This window comes from Ascaphus truei, unplaced genomic scaffold (assembly GCF_040206685.1).
Source record: "Ascaphus truei isolate aAscTru1 unplaced genomic scaffold, aAscTru1.hap1 HAP1_SCAFFOLD_253, whole genome shotgun sequence".
Lineage (NCBI taxonomy): Eukaryota > Metazoa > Chordata > Amphibia > Anura > Ascaphidae > Ascaphus > Ascaphus truei.
The window spans coordinates 508,666-527,685 of record NW_027455461.1 but is presented as its reverse complement, the minus strand read 5'-3'; positions in this window follow the sequence as shown (position 1 = coordinate 527,685).

Here is a 19,020-nt window from a genome sequence, read left to right as displayed (position 1 = left end):
CCCAGGCTGGGAAGGCAAACGGAACGGGGCTTGTCAGAGGTGAGGAGCGGCGCATTCCAGGTATCTGCCAGGTACATACTGGGTATTTGCTCGAATAAAGTGTGTCGGTGCAGTAGTAAATGTATCTTATTTCTTTTGCCACTGGAGGGCAGCGTGGAGTTACACGGAGTGGCGCCCGTAAGGACGACGTGCCAGTTAGGCGGAAGGAGAAGCGCACACACTTTTATGTGAAACGGATATATTTGGGGAGGGATTTTGTAGTCTGAGTGAGAAAATTGATATTTTGTCACAATGGAAAAATTAACCATTTAAATATGCACAGATTTTATCCCACTTTTGGAAATTAGGGATGTTGCCTAAAAGTTTGAGAATGCACAAAGTGCCACCCCTGGGCTTTAATGAAGCAGCATTTGTGGGATAAAGGGAACAGCATTCTGTATAAAGGTATTTTGGGCTCGATATAAATAATTGAAGCCAAAAACTAATATTAAGGGGCCTATGCAGAGAGCAGCGCGAACGGAAATTTCGGCGTTTTTTAGCGCTATATGGCTATAATAAGGTTGGAAATGGCGAGTTGAGTAAAAAGCGCCATTTTTTATTTTTTTTTAGTAGAACTCGCCGCACGGCTGGCGAGAACCAAAATCTCGCCAGTTTTGAAAAGGGCCGTATGCAGAAAGGTATGATCGCCATCTAGGGGCTGTTCGCGCCATTAAAATGGAGAAAAATTCTACAATTAGCTCCGCCAACAAAAGTTGGCAGGAAACTGGAGCTCACCGGCGAGAGTGAAAAGAAAAAAAAAAAACGCTCTTTTTTTCAAACATGTTTCACCAGCGCGCATCTCGCCGGTTGAAACTCTCCATAATCAAGCATGATTTTAAATGCAGTTTTCTGACCTTTCTGCATATGGAGATAAAATCACGCCATTACAGGTACAATTTATTACCAATTCCAATTATTTCCAGCGCTGCTCTCTGCAAAGGCCCCTCAGTAAATTGAGAATGGAAAAATATTCAGCACAAACGTACAGAATGTGATGTTCTGAGAGATCTTACAGATGTTATCAAATCCCACAATGAATGTATAGAAAATGTCTGTATAGAACGAGTCAAACAAGAATATGCCAATAAAACGTTTAATTGGGAGATACAGGGGCCACAATTCAGGTCAGTTAGCTGGAAGAAGGGAAGCCGGTCAGCCGGTAGAGCCGGTCAGCCGGTCAGCCAGAAGAGCAGGTCAGCCGGTCAGCCAGTAGAGCAGATCAGCCGGTCAGCCGGTAGAGCAGGTCAGCCGGTCAGCTCTGAGATCAGCATTACTTATATCTCCTAACCTTTGCCCCCTGCATGTAATGCGCAGAACAGCCTGCACTGCATATACTGTACATGAGATACTTAACCCTTTCTTTTCGCTCGACTCTAATCTGAATGATTTGCTAATTGGTTTGTAATTAGAGAGATATTTGTAGCAGAATCCCATGTATGTTCTTTTTACCTTTTTAGATACCGTTTTGTGTAATAAAAGATATGAGATCAGAGGGGCTCCCTGTTTGCACTCGTGTTTTGGCAGAAGTGTATATGTGACCCTATAAATCTCCCTCACACCCGGCTTGGCAGTGTGACACTAGTGCAGCGACCTGGGGAAGAATCACTGAGCTGTTAGCAATAGATACAACGGATAGAAAAGACACTACACATAGGTTGGATTAAAGAGAGTATTTTATTGAAATAATTAATCTCTTTGCTGGGAGGGGCCTGCAGCACATTGCAGAGCGATATAGTAACACGCAGAGCAATGCACTGCAGGCCCCTCCGGCAGCAAAGGAGTGAAGACCAATGCAGGGTGTATAAAGATCTCACTGATAATTCATGCACAAAGGGCTGTTTGTTGCTGTGATCCAGAGGAAGGCGAAACATAACCCCTGCTGTGCAATGGGGGAAAAAAATTCCTTCCTGACCCCATTAAATGGCGATCGGATGGTCCCTGGATCACTGCGCAGTGAGATCAGATGGAGCAGCACAGATCAGCGTTGTTATACACAGGGGCACACTCAGTATATAGAGATGCGGGTGATGGGGCCCTTGTGCCCCTGTGTATAACTCACCTGCTCCCCCATCCCCCTACATATCTATCCCATTCACCCCTTTTCCTCCCGCATACCTCGCAGGGCCGGCCGGCCATTAGGCGGTCGCCTAGCGCGCAAAGGTCCTAGGGGCGCATTAATAATCATTATTATTTTTTCCTCTTATTATTTCTAATTTATTTATCTTTTTTAAAAAATTATTATTCTTTTTTTTATCCAGTATTTTGGCGCCCTTTTATTTTTATTTTGCGTCGCGCTGGGGTGCGGTCGCACCCCCTGCAGCCCCGATAGCTACGCCACTGTTTATTTTATTATTTTATTTATCTTATTATTTTTTATACAACTGGGGCACAAATTTTAAGTTTCGCCTGGGGCGCATGAAACCCGTGCTCCGGCCCTGCTCCTTGTTCTCTCTCACCCTCTCACGCCCAATATCCCAATCTCCCTCTAGTACCTGCCCCTCCCGCAGCCTTCCTGATCTTATCTGCCTCTCCTGCGGTCAAACCAACTTCTCAGGGCCCCTAGAATACCCCTGGATCTACGCCCTGGCTCCTCTGCTACCTGCTCCCGGGGTCTGCTGCTCCGCCTAAAAAAGGTGAAGCAGCAGATCTGTCCGCACCTCTCGTATTCTGCTACCTGCTCCCGGGGTCTTCTCCTCCGCCTAAAAAAGGTGAAGCAGCAGATCCGTCCACACCTCTCGTATTCTCCTAGGCCATCGTCCACCACGTCGCCAGACTTGACATCCGCTTCGTCGTCTGCCTCATCGGCCGCCTTGTAGCCCACCTCTTCGCACCACTTGACGCCCGCTTTATCGTATGCCTCGTCGTCCGCCTCGTAGCCCGCCTCGTCGTCTGGTGGCACAAAGGGCACCACCTTCGTGCGTGTCCTGATCTGCAGGAGACATGAAGTGTTTGTAACCAGGGACAGTGATACTCTGTATCGCAAGAGCTCCTGTGCCACTTATACCCCCTCCCCAATACCACGTTATAGCGCCCTCCACAGGGCAAATACCCGTTATACCCACCTCCCCAAGCCCAGTACCCAGTTATACAACCCTCCCCAGGCTCAGTACCCAGTTATACAACCCTCCCAAGGCCCAGTACCCTGCTATACGCCCCTCCCCAGGCCCAGTACCCGTTATACCCACCTCACCAGGCCCAGAACCCGTTATACCCACCTCACCAGGCCCAGTACCCATTATATACCCTTCCCCAGAAGGTCATGTTTCTATTTATCAAAAATACATTGAGTTACCTCTGGTTTTCAAGCATGTCCTGGGGGAGTTATCACAGAGACACAGAAACGTCGCTGAGTTTGGTGAGTAACTCCCTTAAACTCTCAGCAGTTGAATTCCCCATTAGGCGCTTAATGCGTTAAAAACAAGCGTTGCTATTTCTTTGCATGAAGTTGCAGGTAATTGGAAGAGTTACACAGTGACGGCTATTTCATCACTCACCTTCTTCCATCGAATCGGTCTTAGCGGTAGTGATCTCAGTATTATTTCCTCCTTAACATCGGATATCCATATCCATTCTTCGCCTCTGATCTGTATGCAAGACAATGCTTTAAGACAGGGTTGCGCAACCTTTTTCCCCTGCTCCCCCCTCCACCCTCCCCACCTTGTCTCCGACGTTCTGATGTAACGACGTCATGTGATATCACGTTGCTATGGCAATGCCACATCATGTGACGCCACGTTGCTGTCTCCAGAAGCCGCCGGAGACAAGGAAAGGGAACTTACAGAGGCCTTGCGCGCGATTTCCGGCATTTAATTTAAATGCTGTGGGGAAGAGCGAGGGGCCACTGTAAGCGCCGAGCCCCTCCCCAAGAAAATGTCGCACCCCTCGATTTGCGCACCCCTGCTTTAAGAGATATTCTGGGACCCTCCAACTCCTCCATCGGACCCTTCCTCATATTGACTGACCTTGCAGTGCTCTGCACTGACTTGCACTGACCTGCTATGATGCCTCTCAAAATACCATGCTAACTCATTCTGAACATACGTGTGTCCTTTCTACATGTTACTCAGCTTGTATGGGCCACAGACAGCTTTCCCGGGGTCCAGGACTAGTTGCCACCGGGGACACTCACCCATGGGTCGGCGACCTTGCGAGAACCCACCCCCCCAACCTGTTTTCTCTTGCATTGCCATAGACAACAACATTTCAGCCTGCTGGCCTTTCTCAGGTAAAGTGGCTAAACCCACTAAAGCCAATAAAGAAAGGCCAGCAGCCGAAACATTGTAGTCTGTGGCACAATAAATTATCTTTTTTTATTCAAATCCGTGTGCCCTTTTCCATCAATCATATTGTATCCATTGGACGAAATGCCGGTCTTCCCTGAGACTAAGGGGCACCGGTAAAAGTATGACTAATTGGTTTTTTTAGTGTGCAGCAAATCCCCATCATTTTTGCGTTCTCTTGCTCTGCCCCAATCTGACACAGCACCTTGCTCTCTCACCCCCCTCTTACACTCCCGCGTCACCCTTTCCTTCCCCAAAGGTTGTCATTTAATCAGATCTTACCCAAATTGTCTCCATCTCCCTTGGAAATATTCTGTCTTTAAACTGTGCGGCTCCTCTTGATCCGGACTTTCTTAGCTGACCCCTTTAGGTTTCGGCTCCGAGGGTCTAAAAAATAAGCGACTCCGAAAAGATGTGAAATATGCCCACGGGTCCTAATGGGGCACTGAGGGGGAGACTTAAATACTAGTAAATATAATCTACTGTGCTAACAAATATAATCTATTAACTAACAAATATAACTTATTAAACTAAGAAATATAACTTATTAAACTAAGAAATATAATTTATTAAACTAAGAAATATAACTTATTAAACTAAGAAATATAATTTATTAAACTAAGAAATATAACTTATTAAACTAACAAATATATCTTATTAAACTAAGAAATATAATTTATTAAACTAAGAAATATAACTATTAAACTAAGAAATATAACTTATTAAACTTACAAATATAATCTATTTAACTAAATAAATATCTATTAAACTAAATAAATATCTATTCAACTAAATAAATATAATCTACTTCAAAACAATACAATAAAAAGCTGGAGAAATGATACGTTAACCAAGCCACAGATGTGATGCCAATGAGCGTTGAACTCCTTGCAGATCCACCGTCAGCTGGTTGTGGCAGAAAGTGGTGACATGCAGTAGAACAGAGTGGTTGAGCTGTAACCACGGCAGTCAGGTCAGAAATCAACACAATATTTTTTGAAATTTAGAATGAGAATGTTCAGTATGTCACATTCTGGGCTCAGACACTGAGCCCTGTCACATGTTAGCAGCTTGTGATAATAGAAAGTATCCATATACTGGGATGTGATAAGAGACATTATAGTCATTTTATACTGGGTCCCATAACCTGCTTTATATGAAGTATCATTTTACACTAGTAGAGATGTTACATTTTGAAAAAATAGCGCTTCTGGCGACAATGTTCATTTTCTCTACAAATGATAAATGAAAAAGTTGGATAAAACGTTATATGTGTGTGTGCGCGCGCAATATATATATATATATATATATATATATATATATATATATATATATATATATATATATATATATATATATATATGAGTGAAAAGAGAAAAAAGTAACCCGTATGGGAGCACTCAGGTATGCAGATTAACATATAGTATTTTATTTATTTGACACAGTGCAAAAAAGGATAAGTAAACAGTACATGATTAAAAACACTTAAAAAAGGCTAGGACCCCTGTCACGGGTACTACCCATAGACACAAGTGGGCAAAACTAGGGAATGACTCAAATTGTCAACCCTTAACATGAAAATGGATAGTGACTCAAGAAACACTTGGATCGGTCAGAATAAATCACAACAGGTTAATGGGTTCACAGGCACCTATACAAAGCTAAAGATAATACGTACTACACACCAATGAAGTGACTAGTCAAAATATAAATGACAATCTTAAACCATCATGAATCTGCTTGAGCATACAATTATGTAACCAATACCAACAGCACAAATAAATCACTTGAAGGAAAAAGGTGGCATGATGGGATGAAGTCACTAGATGTGTAGAGCAATGAAGTGTGTGAATAGCATGTATGGAAAATTACCTGATGAACACCTATTAGATAACCTTGTGTGTGTTGTCAGTATCCATAATGAAAAAATAGAGTGTCACAGTCCAAAGATTAGTTGCACCAGTGCTGGGTAGCATAGTTACGTGAACATCTGTCAGGGGTCCTGCCTAGCACCCCCACTCCGACGCACCCCCACTCCAAGTCTAAGTCTCTGGACGAAACGCGTCCATGCTATTCACACACTTCATTGCTCTACACATCTAGTGACTTCATCCCATCATGCCACCTTTTTCCTTCAAGTGATTTATTTGTGCTGTTGGTATTGGTTACATAATTGTATGCTCAAGCAGATTCATGATGGTTTAAGATTGTCATTTATATTTTGACTAGTCACTTCATTGGTGTGTAGTACGTATTATCTTTAGCTTTGTATAGGTGCCTGTGAACCCATTAACCCGTTGTGATTTATTCTGACCGATCCAAGTGTTTCTTGAGTCACTATCCATTTTCATGTTAAGGGTTGACAATTTGAGTCATTCCCTAGTTTTGCCCACTTGTGTCTATGGGTAGTACCCGTGACAGGGGTCCTAGCCTTTTTTAAGTGTTTTTAATCATGTACTGTTTACTTATCCTTTTTTGCACTGTGTCAAATAAATAAAATACTATATGTTAATCTGCATACCTGAGTGCTCCCACACGTTTTACTTATTTCTCTTTTCACTCATACTATTTACAACCCGTGAGCACCGCCAATTCTTACTGATGTAAAGTTATTTATTGGCTTATGGTGGCATTAATATTGCAAAAGTAGATGCGAGGTTTTTTCCCCCACCTTCCCCCCTTTTTCCCCCCGTTATTTGAACATATATATTTATATATATATATATATATATATATATATATATATATATATATATATATACTGTAAATATTCCTGTATTCTTTTCTTGGGGTTGAGGAGGAGCGCTGGATCTCGTGATATGTGAAAAAATATAAATATATATAGTGCAGATGGTAATTCACTGCTTTAAAAGATGTAAAACATAAGAAATGAACTCACAAAAAACGTATAAAATCACTGCATGTCAGAGATCCTTCTCTCTCTGACTGGAGCCCTTTATGTTACTGGAGTCTGTATCCTCTCAGTGAAGTGGATGATATGAAAATAAAGAAAACCACAAATAGTGCAAATAGTATGAACTATACAAATGTATTATGCACAGGTAATTAGGAAACTCACATTTTCCATAATAAAGTGGGTGGTGGAGAGAACCGCCGATAGAAGCAGGCTGCTGTTGGGTGCTTCACTTTCCCCTCACAGTGTAGTTCAATGCCTTACTGTTCTTACATCTTACTGATGTAAAGTTATTTATTGGTTTATGGTGGCATTAATATTGCAAAAGTAGATGCAGGGTTTTTTTCCCCACCTTCCCCCCCTTTTTCCCCCCGTTATTTGAACATATATATATATATATATATATATATATATATATATATATATATATATATATATACTGTAAATATTCCTGTATATTCATTTGCATGTCTTAGACAGGTCTGCAACCCTGTCTTTCACCATTATCTTTAACCTTAATAGTCGTATATATATATATATATACATATATATATATATACATATATATATATATGTATATATATATATACATACACATATAGTATGTATATATATATATCATACTATGGGGCCTATGCAGAGAGCAGCGCTATTTCGAAATTCGCCATTTTTTGGAGAAAATCGCGCAGAAAGCAGCAGAAAATGGCGAGTTCCGAAAAACGCGCCAATTTTTCTTTTCTATTTGTAAAACTCGCCTCGCGGCTGGCGAGAACCTCAATCTCGCCAGTTTAAAAAATATCCGTATGCAGAGAGGCGCGAACGGCATCTAGCGGCTGTTCGCGCCAATAAAAAGGCGCGATTGTCTCCGTTTTGCCTCGCCAAAAAAAACTGCCGCTCGCGGCCATTGCAAAGGGGAAAAAAAAGGTGCGAATTTGTTTTAACACATTTCTGAAGCGCGCATCTCGCCAATTTAAACTCGCCACACGCATCCATGTTAAACATAGCAGAATTCGCACTTTTCTGCATATGGAGATTAAAACTCTCCAAAAAAGCTACTTTTTAATAAATTCGCCAATTTTAAAATTCGCTGCTCTCTGCATAGGCCCCTAAATGTATATATATAGTCTGTTTTATACACACATACACGTGTGTGTGTGTGTGTGTGTATATGTGTGTGTGTGTATATATATATATATATATATATATATATATATATATATATATATATATATATATATATATATATATATATATATAGTATAACCCAGAGGTGCGCAAAGTGGGGAGGGGGAGATTTTTCGGGGGGGGGGGTGGCGCGGGCGGTTGCAGAGGCCCCGCGCACTTCCTCGAGGCATTAAAATTAAATGCCGGGGGATCACGTGAGGCCTCTGCAATGCTATTACTTACCTTGACTCTGCCGGCGTCACTCGTGTCCATGGCAACGCGGTGTTAAATTACGCCGCGGGGTCATGTGACGTCACCCTCGTCAAATGCCGCTGCAGGTCACGTAACGCCGCATCAAGGTAAGGGGGGGGGGCGCGAGCACCAACAGAGGGAAGGCAGGGGGGCGAGCTGCAAAAGTTTGTGCTCCCCTGGTATAACCAATAAATAATATAGCTGATATAGCAATCTGGTTGTCGCTAGAGAGAGATTATAATGGCAGTGAGAAATAGTGGCCAGAATTAATAACAGTGCAATTACTAAAAAGTAGTTGTAATAAAATAATAATAAACACTATGCCTAAACACAATAAAAGTCCAGAAACCTAGCTCTAATAGCTATGTTATAACTCAATCATAAAAGGATCCAATTCGGGCGTCCTCTGGAGCCCTGGCAGCTCTCTTCGGGGAAACAACCACCTCCTCGATAGATATCTAAACAAAACAAAAAGAAGAGAAAGCGCCCGCTCCATGTGTAAATTTGGTTTAACAATTTCATTTCCTGGACAAGATAAAAATAACAAACTCACAAACGCCCGTTTGGTAAAAGCATTGTGTGAGACAGGCTCGGGCTCCGTGGTAATCCGGTGGTCAATCCGCAGCTCCAGACTTTGGACGATGACCGGGAAACTCGATAGGCTGCGCCCCTCGCAGTGTGGTCCTCCGGCAATCTGTAGTATGCAGTTGTGATTCCACTCTGTAATTCCGGTGTCTCGTCTTGGTTGCGTACCAACTTCCCTTCCCGGCGTCAAGACGGATAGTGTGGCAATAACGAGAAGAAAGTACCTACGCGTTTCTTCAGCACACGGCCGATTTCATCAGGGGATAATGCTACAACTCACTCGTAATGGTTTTATAGTCCTACAGTCCAATTGGTAATGGCATAATAGATCACATGTGTTACTGATTTTAGATAATACAGTAATAGATTCTTGTATGACACACACACACACACACATATATATATATATATATACACACATACGTATGTATGTATATATATATATATATATATATATATATAATATATATATATATATATATATATATACACACACACATACATCTATTTACACACACACACATACATACATACATATAAAACGGTCTTCTTCGGAGAGAAGAAGATATATATATGTATATATATATATATATATATATATATATACATATATATATGTGTGTGTATATGTGTATATATATATTTACACACACATATACACACACATAATGTTATAGGTTAGCGGTGCGTGAACTGGGGGGCGGGAGATTTGTCTGGGGGTGCGCGGGCGGGTGCATAGGTCCCGCGCTCCTCCCCAAGGCATTTAAATGAAATGCCGGGGATCACGTGAGGCCTCTGCAACAGTAACACTGACCGGGATTCAGACACGTCTCCATGGCAACGCGGCATCAAATGACACCGCGGGGTCATGTGACGTCACTCGACCCCGGAGTGTGCTGGCAGGTAGGAGAGGGGGCGCAAGACCGGGGGAGGCCAGGCAGGGGGACGCAGCTTCAGAAGTTTGCGCTCCCCTGTTATAGATTACCATGCCAACAAATTGTAATAGTGCTACAGGGATCAATAAATATTACATTTAATACTTAATTATTGTGATGTTTCTAATCTACTGTGTGTTACAAATAACATTAATATCTTACAACTGAATACATTGCAATAATGTGATACCTATTTATTTGTGATTTAAAGTGTGTTACATAGTGATAAATTATCTAATAAATAAATCTTAAACTAATCCCACACAGTGACTACTTAATTCTGTGAATAAATGTGTTTTTAATGTCATTACTATGAAGGAGATGAAGATATAGTGTATATATAAATTCCTACCTGCAAACGCCGTCTTAGCCTGTCAGAATACGCGCAGAGTGACCTGTCGTGACACGTCAGGTCACTCTGTAACCGAACCCGGATCTGTGACGCATATGTACTGAGGTGGGGTTGGATCCCCCACGGTTATTTCTTGTTTTATTAATAAATAATTTACTATATTTTAATCTCTGGTGCGCATTGTGTGCATTTTTCTTCTTGCCTGCACAGTGCTTCAGATGCTGCATCTGAAAAAATGCCGGTGGATCGGGATGTGAGGTAGGGAAGTGACGTCCGCGCCGGAACGTTATTGCCACGCCTCCAAATATTCATTGCCACACCCCCAAATCGCGCCGAAGCATACCCTGCAAAGCCATAAAAAAGCTCAGACTTCAGCAAGTGTATTGCAGCGTGTGCGCCTTCCCTCCGTCTGAAATACTATAGACGCAGCCTTATCGACGCTTACTAAATAGGCCCGTGTCTCTCTCTCTCTCTGTGTCTCTCTGTGTCTCTGTCTCTCTCTCTGTGTGTCTCTGTCTCTCTCTGTGTGTCTCTGTCTCTCTCTGTCTGTCTCTCTGTCTCTCTCTGTGTGTCTCTCTGTGTCTCTCTCTCTCTCTCTGTGTCTCTGTCTCTCTCTGTGTGTCTCTGTCTCTCTCTGTGTGTCTCTGTCTCTCTCTGTGTGTCTCTGTGTCTCTGTGTGTGTCTCTGTGTCTCTGTCTCTCTCTGTGTCTCTGTGTCTCTGTGTGTCTCTGTTTCTCTCTGTGTGTCTCTGTGTGTGTCTCTGTATCTCTGTCTCTCTCTGTGTCTCTGTGTGTGTCTCTGTGTCTCTCAAATCAAATCAGCTTGATTGGCATGTCAAAAAAACATTTCAGTATTGCCAAAGCATGAGTAATAGGGGGTGTGGGACAATGATTACACGAATACTAGGGGGTACGGTATAATGGTTATACAGTACATTACTTTTGTCTCTCTCTCTCTGGGCCTCATGCAGAGAGCATCGTTATTTCAAAATTCGCCATTTTTTGTACAATTTCGCGCAGAAACCGGCAGAAAATGGCGAGTTACGAAAAACGCGCCATTTTGTTTTTTCTATTGCTAAAACTCGCCTCGCGGCTGGCGAGAACCTCCGTCTCGCCATTTTTAAAACTCTCCGAATGCAGAGAGGTACGAACGGCATGTAGCGGCTGTTCGCGCCAGGGAAATGGCGCGATTTTCTCATTTTTGCCGCGCCAGGAAAAGTTGGCAATAAAATGGCGCTCGCCGCCTATAGCAAAGGGGGGAAAAAAGCCGCGATTTTTTTTTTACACATTTCTGAAGCGCGCATCTTTCCCATTCAAACTCGCCACACGCATCCATGTTAAACATAGCAGAATTCGCACTTTTCTGCATATGGAGAATAAAACTCTCCAAAAAAGCTACTTTTTATGAAATTCGCCAATTTGAAAATTCTATGCTCTCTGCATGAGGCCCTCTGTGTCTGTCTCTCTCTCATTCTCTGTGTCTCTCTCATTCTCTGTGTCTCTCTCATTCTCTGTGTCTCTCTCATTGTCTGTCTCTCTCTCATTCTCTGTCTCTCTCTCATTCTCTGTCTCTCTCTCATTCTCTGTCTCTCTCTCTCATCCCTGTATGATAGGTATGTTCCAACTCTATTTTTTGCTCTTCTTTTCCGTTTGAGAGGAGGGAGTCCCTCACCTCTTCAGCCACACACCAGGAACTCTGGATTGCTTTCAGACGCTCGGAGAGGCGGATACAGTCGTGGATTGCAGGCACTGATTTATCTGGTAAGTACCGCAAACATGCTTGAACAAGGGCCGTAGACATTTTATTTGATGGTTTAGATTACCATTGTCTGTGGTTGTTAGTTATTGGTATTAGAGTTTTTTGATGTTGTTACGAATCAAGTACATTTTGAAGTAGTAATCCCCTCCGAACTGGGCATTCCTGGCCAATAATGCCCTGGCTGTAAGAGTTGAAGGGCCCAAGCAAAGCCCCCACCTCTATACACACTAACACTGCAGGGGCATCAAAGTGTCTCATTGTCATGGCAACGGGGGGTGTCACGTGATGTAATTTGTTTAATAAATTATTTTTTAAGGTGTCCCGGTTTTTCATTTTCGAAATCTGGTCACCCTATGTATTTATGCTGCATTCAGTGTTGTAATGTGCTGTAATTGGGTTACATGGCGTACATAGTGTATATACCGCATTCAGGGTAAGTGCTGTATGTGGATTATAAAGTGTATATATGCTTCATTCAGGGTTATAAAGTCGTTTATAGAGTATATACTGCATTCACGGTTACGTGCGGCATGTGGAGTATAAGGTGTATATATGCTGCATTCAGTGTTATAATGTGCTTTAAGTGGGTTACATGGCGGGTATAGTGGATATACTGCATTCAAGGTTACGCGCCGTATTGGATTATAACGGGTATATATGCTACAGTCAGGGTTATAATGTGCGGTATTTGGGTTACAGGGGTGTATACGGTACCGCAGTGGTGGTGGCGTGCTGTATTTGGATTATATGGTATACACTGCGATCATGGTTACGTGCTGGGTTCTGAATATAATGTTTATAGACCACATGCGCGGTTACATGACGGGTTTGGATTATATGGTGTATATACTTATCCCCCCTCATCCACTGATGAAGTGACCACATTGCGTCACGAAACGCGTATGGAGAGGGAGGAGCTAGAACTGACACGGTCTTCAGAAGCAGGAGCATAGCGATCAGGAGAGACGCCAGAGTGTGACATCAGAGTGTGACATCACGAGGCGTAGCGCGGGCTGACGGCAGTTACCCAGAGAGGTGAGCAGAGCACATTCTGCAGTGCTGGCCACCTCAAGCTGAGATAGAGGAAGCTATAGCAAATAGAGGGGGCGAATCTCGCAGAGTAACTACTGAGAGTTAGACGCCACTTCAGGGTTTGCAAACAACAATAGCGCCATCCTCCCAGAAGCCTGCCTACCTGATTGTATCAAGCTGCGGACAGCACGTTGTTAGCTGTTTTTACACAGCCTGGTTTATGTGAGTAAGCCCTTGGCTGTTTTTTATTTTTATTGTAATAAATTTTTATCAATCTGCACCATCATCTTCCATGTTATTTCCTTTCTGGGAACACATGGGAACTATGACCAAGTGGTAATGCTGTGAACAGACAGAAAACCTGGAGGATAGACATACAACACGTGGGATTCGTGATATCTGGAAGAGAAGAGGTTAAAAGCACAGATTGTCTCAAAGGAACAATAACACAGCAAGTCTGTAAGTTCATTACTTTAATCTGTTGTGGAGTTATTTATGGATTCTTGTGGCTGCGCAATGGTCTTTTCCTTTTTGTCCATTACATACTAGGAGGAGTTCGGAACCAGCAGCCAGCAATTGGATCACCATCGCTCCATCAGCTGGAATATTGAAAAGAACTTTCCATATCTATATGGACTAATCATTGGACTGGGGTATTGTTGTAGCCTGAAGCGCCGGGTCATTACATTTTTTGTACAAAAGATAGGGCGATGGAAGTCTAACAGATACCGGTCCTATATCAGGCCCGCATTATCTGGGATTTAGCGTGCTTGGATAAACCCCCTCATCCTCTTTATGCCTTCACAGACGCCGCACCCACTTGGATAATCGGAGACTCGCTTATACACTGGGCAGAGAAGCGGGCCGTCAAACGCCCATGCGGGGCTAACCTCGGGTTGCGAACGGAGGAGGCAAATGTGGTATGGGGGGTAGGTAGGGGGCTGCGGTGGGCTCAGTTGCTCCCGCGGCTAATGGTGATGGGCAGGGATAGGAGGGCGCCGCAGATCTTGCTCCTCCACGTCGGGGGCAACGACCTGGCCGCTCGACGCTACTTCGAGCTGGTTAATTCAATAAAACACGACCTAGCCCTCATGCTCGCCCGTTGGCCAGAAGTACAGATCGTTTGGTCGGACATATTGTGCAGGAGAGTGTGGAGGGGCGCAAGGGCACCGGGCGCCATCGACTGAGCGCGGGTCAAACTGAACAAGATGGTGGGGAAGTTTGTGACGCAGTGTGGGGGATGGCAGATCATCCATCCCGAGTTCGACAACAAGTCAACTGGCCTGTTCCCGGCCGACGGCACACACTTATCCGAGATAGGGGCGGACTTGTTCAATAACGAATTGCAGGAGGGGCTGGAGAGGGTCCTTGCGGGGTTGGCGGCACGGTCTAATTTAAGGAGGTTTAAATAGAGCCGTGAGTGGCGGCAGTTCGGGGGTAAGTGCTTGTCCTTGCCAGATGGGCTCGGGGCGGGCGTCGCCCGGGGGTAGGAGCGATTGGGCGGGGTCAAGCTAACGTGACACCCGGGAACCCACTCGCGACAACGGCCGGCTCTTTAGGGGTCGGCCGGGTACGGGGGTGGCAGGCCAAGGCCTGGCTGACCCTCTGACCCCACTCTGGCTTGGACTAGCGCTTACTCCAGTATTATGATTGTTAATAAACAAAGCCGCAGCCTTTTATACCTCCAAACTGAGTCTGTCATTACTTGTCTGTTATATGTGGGTACCGTTTCCAAGTGGGAGGGGGTCCCTCGCAGCCTCCCTGGTCAAGCAATCCCTCCAGCCAATTAGGCGAGGGAAGCCCATGACCAGGGGGCAAGCCCCCCTCCCCCCTCACCTCGCTGGGATCTCTGGGCCGCCGTCGCGGCCCCCCCTGGGGGGGGGGGGGGGCAGGCCTAGGGCAGTACAAAAGAGACAGCCGGGAGCTGAATCTTCCATTCTGCTCCCGGTCTGCTGCGAAGTATCCAACCCACCCACCCCATTAGCAAGACAGTCGGGGGCAGACGCTTGCCCCCGGCCACTCCGTGGAGTATTTACAATTCCCTTGGTGATAAGCTGTCTGCACTACCTGTAAGCTGTAACATGTACCATCATATTTTACAGGGCAGTGTCCGAAGATCTCCCGAGAAACAAAGGACTGAAGTTCCTTCAGGAGGCTCCAGTTGGTCATTTTACCACTGTCGCGGCGGCAGTTCGGGGGTAAGTGCTTGTCCTTGCCAGATGGGCTCGGGGCGGGCGTCGCCCGGGGGTAGGAGCGATTGGGCGGGGTCAAGCTAACGTGACACCCGGGAACCCACTCGCGACAACGGCCGGCTCTTTAGGGGTCGGCCGGGTACGGGGGCAGAAGGCCAAGGCCTGGCTGACCCTCTGACCCCACTCTGGCTTGGACTAGCGCTTACTCCAGTATTATGATTGTTAATAAACAAAGCCGCGGCCTTTTATACCTCCAAACTGAGTCTGTCATTACTCGTCTGTTATATGTGGGTACCGGTTCCAAGTGGGAGGGGGAGGGGGTCCCTCGCAGCCTCCCTGGTCATGCAGGAGACAGAAAGGTAGATAGAGACACAGACAGAGAGCTACCAGAGAAGGTGTTACATGGGTGAGTGCTGAGTTATTACTGTGACTCTCTGATGCTAACATGACATTAGGTTCTGGGCTCTGCGTCCCACACATGATGAACACCATGACTGTATAAAACTGAGGGGTACATATATATGTATATATATATAGCAACCGTAAATATTACTGTATGTTCATTTGCATGTCTTAGACAGGTCTGCAACCCTGTCTTTCCCCATTATCACCCAGCATACAGCGCTTCCACTGCAGCAAGGGATTCTGGGAAATGACATGCAAATGAGCACTCAGTGCCACCTTTTGTCTCAAGCTCGTATTACACAAGCCAATCTTCAAGCCAATGCATGCTGTTTTAAACACAGCTTTTAGACAGAGGCTGGGATGAGATGCAAAGCCATTAAACCCACTCACAGACATTTTTTTTTTTTTTACGGTTCACATATTAACAACCATTTAGTATCATTTTACAGAAAATAATAAACCGAAAACATCACTATACAATCCTTATATTGCCAAGACAAAAACCAACCCAAAGGCACAAAACCATTCTAAAAAGCCAAACAAAACAACACATTCCAAGGCATCATCTGTGCATCTACTACCAAACACACTCAATACAAAAAAATATGGTTACTTCCCATTTCTACACACGACTTTTCGTACTTTCCACAGGACATTTAACATTGCATCTAATTACTTCACGTGTCCCAGCAATTTCTCTAACGCCTCACGGATATGATACGTACTACATTGTATTCCTAATTTTCTTACTTCCTCTTTAGACACCTCTGCTTTTGGGAACTGTACTTTCAGCCATCCCGTTTTTGAAACATTTAACCCTAAGTCACCTGCCTCTTTATTTATATTATTTATCACCTCTTTTACATGCCACTCCCTCGCCTTCCTTTCTCTCTCGCTTTCATAACTTACTTTTGTTCTTCCACTAAGGCCTGCCTTTTCTCCTTTTCCCCCTTTACTTTCCCTAATCTCTCCCCCTTCACCCCCACTCTGTTGGCCTGCCTTTCCATCACTTTCATTCCCACTTACTCCACTTACACTTCTCTGTATTTTAGTTCCCTCCACGCTTATCTGGCTTTGTGAGGACGAGCTATTGCCCTCACTTCTCTCCTTCTCTCTCACCTCTCCCCTAGCCTCTTTTATTTTAACCCACTGTACATGCTCCTTTTTTAATTCTTCATACTGCTCTTTTGTCAGCTGTTTTCTTTGGTACATCAGTTTTTCTAATCTTTCTATTATCTGTTCCTCACTACTCCCCCCATGCTGCTTCCGAAAAATACCAACCCAAAATAGAACATCTCCCACTGCGTCTTCAAAATGTTCCATCTTCACTTTTAGGGTTACTTTCCCTGATACTTTTACAACTTTACCCTCTACACCTTCCTCTCTAGGCTCCCCTTTACTCTGGCTATCCTTATCTTCTTTTGTTTCTATCCCTTGCAGATTTTTACGCTTTTCAGCTTTTTTCCCTCCTATTTCCATTTCCTCCTCCAAGACATCTTGGGGACCTTCCCTCCCCCTCTGTGCATCTTGAAACTCCATACTTTCCGCCCAGCTAGGTTCCACCACACTCAATGACCGTATTTCCCCCTCCCCCGCATCTTTCTGATGCACTGCTCCCGTCTCCTCCCCTCCCCCCACCTCCAGTTTCTGGGCCAAGGAGTCCAGGAAGAGATCTTCCTCTTTTTTCTCCACGATATCACTTATAGAACCCGCCAAACCCTCTATTGGGCCACTTGCTACCCTTTCTTCTCTTCTTAAATCCTCCTCATACATTGTTGTTATAGCCGGATCAAGCCCTCCCTCTTGGGAACTCTCCATCTCACAAATTCCCTGACCCTCAACTGTCTCTTCCTCTTCTTCTAGCACACTGTCCCCTTTTGCTGCCTGGGCATATGTCCTTTTAGTGCACTGCCGTGCCAAGTGTCCTTCCTCTCCGCATAGATGGCATCTCTTAGGGACTCCACAGTTGGCTGCAGTATGTCCCTCTTCCCCGCAATTACGGCACACAATTCCCGTTCTGGTGCAACCCTCCTTTGTATGTCCATAAGTGTGGCAATGCCTGCAATATAGAGGCTGTCCCGAGTAAAACAAAAATCCTCTGTCTCCTCTAATATTGAACATGGCCGGTGGGTGTGTCACTCCTCCCGCACATGATGGATCCCGTCTGAACCGTACCCAGAAACGTCTCTTCCCGTTGAACATGCCATACAGATTTTTTAGTTCTTCACCTCCTCTAATCATTTCACAATACCGTTTCAAAAAAGTCACAATCTCCTCTTTCCTTGCATACCGAGTGTACATGTGAAGTACAAGTGGTCTCTCCTCCAGGATAAAATTTGGGATTACCTTTACATGCAAATGAACATACAGTAATATTTACAGTTGCTTTATGCTTTACTGTGGAGGGTTTTTGTCACTTTTTTACCCACCATAACCTTAATAGTAGTGGTGATTACCTAGTCTAGTCTCAAACCTGCTTTGCCATTAAGACCAACCCCACACTGATGAGACCCATCAAGGTCGAAACAGCGGTGTAGCTGAGACTGTGCCCCCTTGGCCTTGAGTCATCGTTCCGGAAGGGACTTAAGACTCATGCTGCTATTAGGGGGGTACGCCATCTCAGGCAGCGGGAGGTGATCAAGAGCGGACAAGGAGAGAGAGAGAGAGAGATGGTGAAGGGCCGGCGCCTTGGCCTTGGGGGATCGTCCTGATGGACTAAACCCCCTCGCTGCTTTTGGGGTGCCGCACCAGATCCTTGACGGTTGGACAGACGGAGCATGACAGCTTGAGCACGGGGCGGTCAGGAGCGGACAAGCACGTGAGCAGGAGAGAGAGAGAGTGACGGGCCGACGCCTTTGCCTGGGGGGATCGCCATAATAGGCTTAACCCCCCTGCTGCTATTAGGGCGTCGCACCGAAGCTCAGGATGACGAGGACAAAGACGGCGGCGATGGAGAACCGAAAGCAGACCATCAGATTCCTGGTGGTTGAGGCGGAGAGAGCCCAGGTGAGACTCCAGTATATCGTGGAGGAGATCTTGATTGACCTGGTGGAGATGAAGATTGCACAAGTCTACTGTCTGCAGGACTTCCAGGAAGAGGGAATCTTTGATG